We start from the raw sequence: 6,940 nt of genomic DNA on the forward strand, positions 1-6,940 counted from the left end.
TATATTTCACCAAACTCTTTTCATTCTTGATGTGAAACAGTTTTTTAATTTCCTTCAAATTGATAATTTTCACAGATAAATGTTTTCTTAACAAAAATAATTGGAACCTTCTCTTGTCATATATAGAATTTGACAGCTTGATCTCGAAAAACCCAACCGATGATACAAATGCAGCATGATCAAACCTAATCTTGAGTTGACATTTCAAAAATGCAATGGATATTAAAATTAGGTTTTTGTTGAATTTTAAAGAGAAAAAATTTCAAGGCATCGTCAGATTGGGTATCATCTATTGTCTTTGATTGAATTACGTAAGAAAATGTTGGCCATGATGTCTCTTTGAAATAAAATTAAGATATCACAGTATTAACTCAAATCATGTTCTTGTAGTATGAACAAAACAATGTGTATCAAGTTACACATGCCTGTTGCAGGCATACAATGAATCAAGATAAACAAAAAACTGGACTTTCCTCCAGAATTTCTTCACTCCTTTGTCTGACTTTTGTTGAGCTTTGAAAATGGCTATAGTCTACAACTCTGACTCTCCATGAGCTGCTTGAAGAGACTTGGCAACAACAAAGAATCTTAACTAAAAAACACTGTAGGGGCTTAACAAGATGAGGTGCCACTGCGTGTTTGATATGACTGCTGCTGAATTGTCTTGCTGCAATCGGACAAAGAAAAAGGACTGTGATGTTGTCTTTTGTTGCCACATCCAGCAGCCACCAAGACGAAACGCAATTATACATGTGCGGCATTCAGCTCCTCCCAAAGCTCCTAAGTTCTCTCATTGATTGAGACTTGGGGAAGAAACACAACAATGGCTATGATGTTGTCTTTGTTGCCATGTTCAGCAGCTTAGGTGGCTAACATCTTCGGAAGCATTAAGGGCTCTTTAACACTGCCTTTGCTGTGTCCACCACCTCCTCATTGGTTGTCACAACCCACAGCCCATCAATAGCCATCACCTGCAAAGGTATTAACAAGTGTGGTTAATCTATTAACAAGTGTCAAAAGTATTCTTCAAACTTTAATTTTCCTCATGCTGTCATCATTTCAGATTTTATATACTGAATTATATTAGACCAAAAGATCATTGTGAACCTACTTTGACAAGTCCATATTCAAGTTGATGGTGTCTGAAACAATGGCTTTCCTACAACAGTTTGGAAACATCAATTATAGTAAGTAGAATTAATGATGGACTTTACATGAAATTCCACCAGCAGAATTAGATACAATGACAAGGTGCTGGCGCACACACAAGGTCAAGTGTGCAGAACAATCAGATTAGAATTTATGTTCTTTCATACTGCTTGCAGCAAGGCCCAACTAAAATCGTCAAAAGAACAACAATTTATGTTGGCATAGAGAAAACTAAAGAATATATTATCATTGTATTATTTTTCTTAAGAAACCCATCAATCAGAAATTAAGGTTCACATAACAAAATTGGTGGAACCATCCCACCAGTAAGAAAGCACAAGACGTCTTGCTCTGTTTGCAAGAATATGAGCTTCAAAATTAGTATTCCTAGATATGTGAGCATTTCAAAACCTTCATCTCTGAACCTAAATAAAAAATACCGCTACACAAATTATGCAAGATATTCACTTGATTATGCTGATATTAGTCTTTCAGTTAAATTCTATAAACAACAAGAATAGGATATGTAGTATTTCACACCTTTCTCATGGAAAATGAGCAGCCTGCACAGCTTACAATTGCCCTACAACCACCAGCACTCTGCAACAAAAAAATTTGGCCCCCCAATAACAGAGATTTGACTGCTGTGCATTATTGAGTTATGGCGCAACACACTGTGTTAGATGTCTGTCTTTAGAAAAGCATCATTGAGTGAGTCTGCAGAACTGCAATTAGTCCAGCAATTAGAAGGCACTGAAGAGCATAAAATATTAGATATAATCATAGATCCGAAAAGAACCTGCATATATAATCACAGCTTCATATAAATCCTGGCAGTGTTCAAGAAGAAAACTCGGCAGCTGCTGCACCTACATGCATCAAAGATTTAGCTAATAGTTCCTAGTTCACAATATGAAATATGACCAGGATGAAATCAGCACCTAAATAACCATTCTGCTCGCTGTACCTATGTGGAAGCATGAAGTTTGTGTCTTCCATTTTCTCCCTTTGTCTACATGTTGCAAATGTTACCCAAGACATAGTTGGCTTTACTGTAAATAACCATGAAGAGAACTAGACCAGGATGCCATATTTGAGTTTTTACAATGGCTTCCTTGGATATTTCTTCCCCACTAGTGAATTGAATATGTTGAATACATCAGAGGTCACTGCTTCCATCTTGAAATTGATTGCTGAGAGAAAGTAACACTATGATAGGAACACATGTATGCTTCGTGAGCATGTACTACTCCTTGACTATATCATTGAACAAAGGCCTATCTGGACAATTTTGATGCCATGACCTTTCACTAAGAAAAAAATATTGGAGTGCCAGAGGTCACTGCTTCCATCTTGAAATTGATTGCTGAGAGAAAGTAACACTATGATAGGAACACATGTATGCTTCATGAGCATGTACTACTCCTTGACTATATCATTGAACAAAGGCCTATCTGGACAATTTTGATGCCATGACCTTTCATTAAGAAAATAATATTGGAGCACCAGAGGTCACTGATTCCATCTTGAAATTGAATGCTGAGAGAAAGTAACACTGATAGGAACACATGTATGCTTCATGAGCATGTACTACTCCTTGACTATATCATTGAACAAAGGCCTGTCTGGACAATTTTGATGCCATGACCTTTCATAAAGAAAATAATAATGGAGCACCAGATTCAGGTCAGCAAGTGTAGGCCTTAGTCTATCGGAAGCAACTACTGATGTAAGTTGTTGTTTGATATAGCTCATTTTGAGTGCAGTGTGTGCCTAAGAGAATAATAATTAACTTATGAACAAATCATTGACATTCAACATTCTAGAAAGAAACCTAAGAGGAGATCAAGAAAATTCAAACCACAAATATATTGACCCAAATGGAACATGCTAGTTAAAACACAAGATGATTTGTCACATCCACGATTTTTTTTTTCTTCTGAAAATCAAAAGTAAAGAAAATTCAGCAACACTGAGTAGGAACCCCAAAAGTCAACTTAAAATATATACATGATCAAAATTCAATCAATCATCCCATTGGCATATATCAAATACCCGAAGGAGCACTCCTCCAACAGTGGATGGAGAGGCGCTTTACCCTACGGGATGAGTTTGTGTTCTCCCAATAACGGATGGAGGCAAACTCATATCGCACTCCCAATAGCGGATGGAGTGGTGTCCCACACCCACCAAAGTGGGGACACGTTCCTCCCAACAGCAGATGGAGGAACCGTCCAGCCGCCACGTCTGACGGCCCGCTAATCCCCGAAGGGAATCATCATACCTGCTCTCGGCAGGAAAATAATATAATCTCACGCTGGTCATGTCCGGGATGAAATAATATATTTAAAACGTCTCTTTCAAATATCATCAATATCAAGTAATATAAATTAGCCATCAATTGACTTGAACTCTAGTTTAATCGATTCAATTGAACTCAATTTACTATAGCCTAACTGAACTGATCTCTAATCCTTATTTAACTCGTCTGGAACCACCCTAGACTAGTATAATTTAGACTAGATTAAGTTCAATTTAGGTTAAACTAACTTAAATAAGTCAATCAATTCGGAATCACCCTGAATTGATCTAGACTAATCAAGTCTAGTTTAGTTCAATCAATATTTGAGCTCAAGTTCAACAATAATATTGGGCTAGATTGAGCCCGTTCATCTACTGGTCATGTGCATTATAATGATTGAGCATGCATTACACAAAACTAGCCCAGCCCTGGCCCATGGACTAGTCATGTGCGTCGCATGTGACCGCCCATAATGGTTGGGCTAGGGTAGCCTACGGGCACCCGTGGGTTGAGCTTGGCCTGTGAGCAATTTCATTCCAATTAATATCCAATTTCATATCATAGCATATACTCATTAATAATATAAATAAAAACATAATAATACATTAAAAGATAGATAAGGAGAAAAGCTTTAATACAAAGAAATAATATTTTAAATTTAACTAGAAATCATAATACATTAAAAGAGGGACCGTGAGATAAGTTTTAATACAAGGAAATAGCCTTCTAAATTCAAATAAAAATCATGTTTTCAACACATAAAATTTCAACATATTCTAGTCATATTTTAAATCATTCAGAATAATATATTTTAAATTTCAGATCAAAGAATATCAAAAAATATTTTAGATAACATAATCTAATCTAACAAGATTTTAATCTAGATAAGATTAAAGATAAACTGTAATACAGGAAATATCATATAAAATAAATATATTTTTAACATATTTAACTCTACAATAAAAACCTTAATCATGCGTTAAAGAATATTATGAAAACTTTAACTAATTACTTTAATAAAAATTTTGACATTTAAAGAATTGATACATATTTTTCAAACTATAAAACTTTCAACATTTAAAGAATCAAAATAAAAGCTAAAAATTTTAAATTTAAGAAAGGTAAGGAAACCTACCTCTTGTCAGCAAGGTGTAACTCCTTATTCCTCTCGCTGTCAGGCTCGACTAGGTGAGGAACGAAGGAGAGAAATCCCTTCCTTTAAATAAGAGGAGATGAGCCTCTATTAAGGGAAATTCATTTTAATTTTTATATTTATTTAATATAAATTATTTCCATTTAATATACTAACAAATATGATATCATCATATTTGGAATACTTAATAGTTATTTCCTTAATTCATATCAATAAACAAGGAAGTAGATTAAGATTTTCTTAAATTATAATAACAAGTAAGGAAAGAAAATCAATTCATAACTTAAATATTTGATGTGATTACATTTCTCCCCTCCTATACGAAATTTGGTCCGGACCAAAATTTAGCTTACCTTAATAGAATAGATGAGGATATTGCTCTCACATATCTTCTTCTCTTTCCCACGTTGCCTCTTGGTCTGAATGGTGTTGCCAACAAATTTTTACCAAAGGTATAATTTTGTTCCTTAGAACATGTTCTTTCCTTTCCAAGATCTGGGTTGGTTGTTCTCCAAAAGTAGCATCATCTCTTAGTTGTAGAGGTTGGTAAGATATGACATATGATGGATCCCTGATATATCTTCGAAGCATAGACACATGGAATACATCATGGATGTCAGCCAAAGCCGGGGGAAATGTTAATCTGTATGCCACAGGCCCAACCTTTTATAAGATCTCAAATGGGCCAATAAATCTTAGGGCTAACTGCCCCCTTTGACCAAACCTCATAACTCCCTTAGTTGGCGACACTTTTAAGAAAACATGCTCACCAACTTCGAACTCTAGATCTTTTCGCATTCGATCTGCATAACAATTCTGACGACTTTGAGCTGTTAATAATCTTTGGCGTATAATTCGAATATTATCAGCATCTTTTTGAATTAATTGAGGCCCCAAAAGCTTCTGTTCTCCTATCTCATCCCAATATACAAGTGATCTGCACTTTCTTCCATAAAGAGCTTCAAATGGAGCCATCTGTATGCTAGAATGGTAACTATTATTATAAGAAAACTCAATTAGATGTAAGTGCATATCCTAACTCTCACCAAAGTCCAAAGCACATGCTCTTAAGAGATCTTCAAGAGTTTGTATTGTTCTTTCAAATTGACCATCAGTTTGGGGGTGAAAGGTTGTACTAAACTTTAACTGCGTGCCCAAAGATTTTTGTAGACTTCCCCAAAATTTAGAGGTGAATCTTGGATCTCTATCTGAGATAATGCTAACTGGCACCCCATGATATCGAATAATTTTCTTAATATATAAGCTTGTTAGTTTATCCAATGAATACTTCTTGTTAATAGGGAGGAAGTGAGCAGATTTAGTAAGTCTGTCTACTATTACCCAAATTCCGTCATATCCTTTCACAGTCTTGGGTAATCCTGTCACAAAATCCATAGTGACTTGCTCCCACTTCCATTCAGGAATCGAAATCCTTTGTAACTTTCCCGCAGGTACTCGATGTTCTATCTTCACCTATTGGCATATTAAACATTTAGAAATAAACTCTGCTATATCTCTCTTCATACCACACCACCAATAGTTTTGGCGTAAATCTCGATACATCTTAGTAGTCCCGGGATGGATAATAAATTTTGATCTATGTGCCTCCTATAATAATTGCATCTTTACTGGATGGCTTTCGGGAACACAAAGTCGATTGTGGAATGTAATAGAACCATCTTCGGCTTGGAGGAATTCAGGTCTAGATCCTTGAGCTATTTCCTTAACTATCATTTGAAGATATGTATCTTCCTTCTGACCTTTTTTAACCTTTTCCACCAAATATGATTGTGCTATTAAACACATAAGAAAACCTTTATTTGCCTCCGATAAAAGTTTAAGTTTTAAGTCTGCTAACTCCGTCATCATAGAATTCCTTTGAATATTCATATAGGCTACAAGACTATAGGTGTTTCTGCTTAAGGCATCAGCAACTACATTAGCTTTCCTAGGATGGTAGTTGATATTAAAATCATAATCCTTTAGAAAGTCCAACCACCTTTTTCGTCTCATATTTAAAATTTTCTGTGTGAAAATATATTTGAGACTCTTATGATATGTGAAGGTTTCGAATGTTTGTCCATAGAGATGATGCCTCCAAATTTTCAATGCAAAAATGATAGCTGCTAGCTCTAAGTCATGAGTAGGATAGTTCTTTTCATGAGGCTTTAATTGCCTCGATGCATAAACAACTACCCTCTCGTTTTGCATTAGAACGCAACCAAGCCCTTATAGTGAGGCATCACTATACACTACAAAACCTTCTCCCCCTGAAGGAATCACCAAGATAGGAGCACTGGTTAATTTCTTCTTCAATTCTTGAAAACTTTGTTGAC

At 35.5% G+C, this 6,940-nt stretch overlaps 1 long non-coding RNA gene across 3 annotated transcripts; it reads right to left on the bottom strand.

The window, feature by feature from the left end:
- Positions 1-383: 383 nt before the first annotated feature.
- On the bottom strand, positions 384-2,969 carry LOC135594355 (uncharacterized). 3 transcript variants are annotated; one of them, XR_010480074.1, is made up of 4 exons: positions 2,091-2,969; positions 1,949-2,018; positions 1,690-1,874; positions 384-971 (listed from the first exon to the last, which is right to left on the bottom strand). It is a non-coding gene; the product is annotated as an uncharacterized LOC135594355 (long non-coding RNA). The 3 variants fall into 3 exon arrangements; XR_010480073.1 differs by having other exon boundaries at positions 385-971; positions 2,117-2,968; XR_010480072.1 differs by having other exon boundaries at positions 385-971; positions 1,949-2,966.
- Between the last annotated feature and the right edge of the window lie 3,971 nt (positions 2,970-6,940).

The sequence above is a fragment of the Musa acuminata genome, chromosome BXJ1-9 (assembly GCF_036884655.1).
Source record: "Musa acuminata AAA Group cultivar baxijiao chromosome BXJ1-9, Cavendish_Baxijiao_AAA, whole genome shotgun sequence".
NCBI classification, from domain to species: Eukaryota; Viridiplantae; Streptophyta; class Magnoliopsida; order Zingiberales; family Musaceae; genus Musa; species Musa acuminata.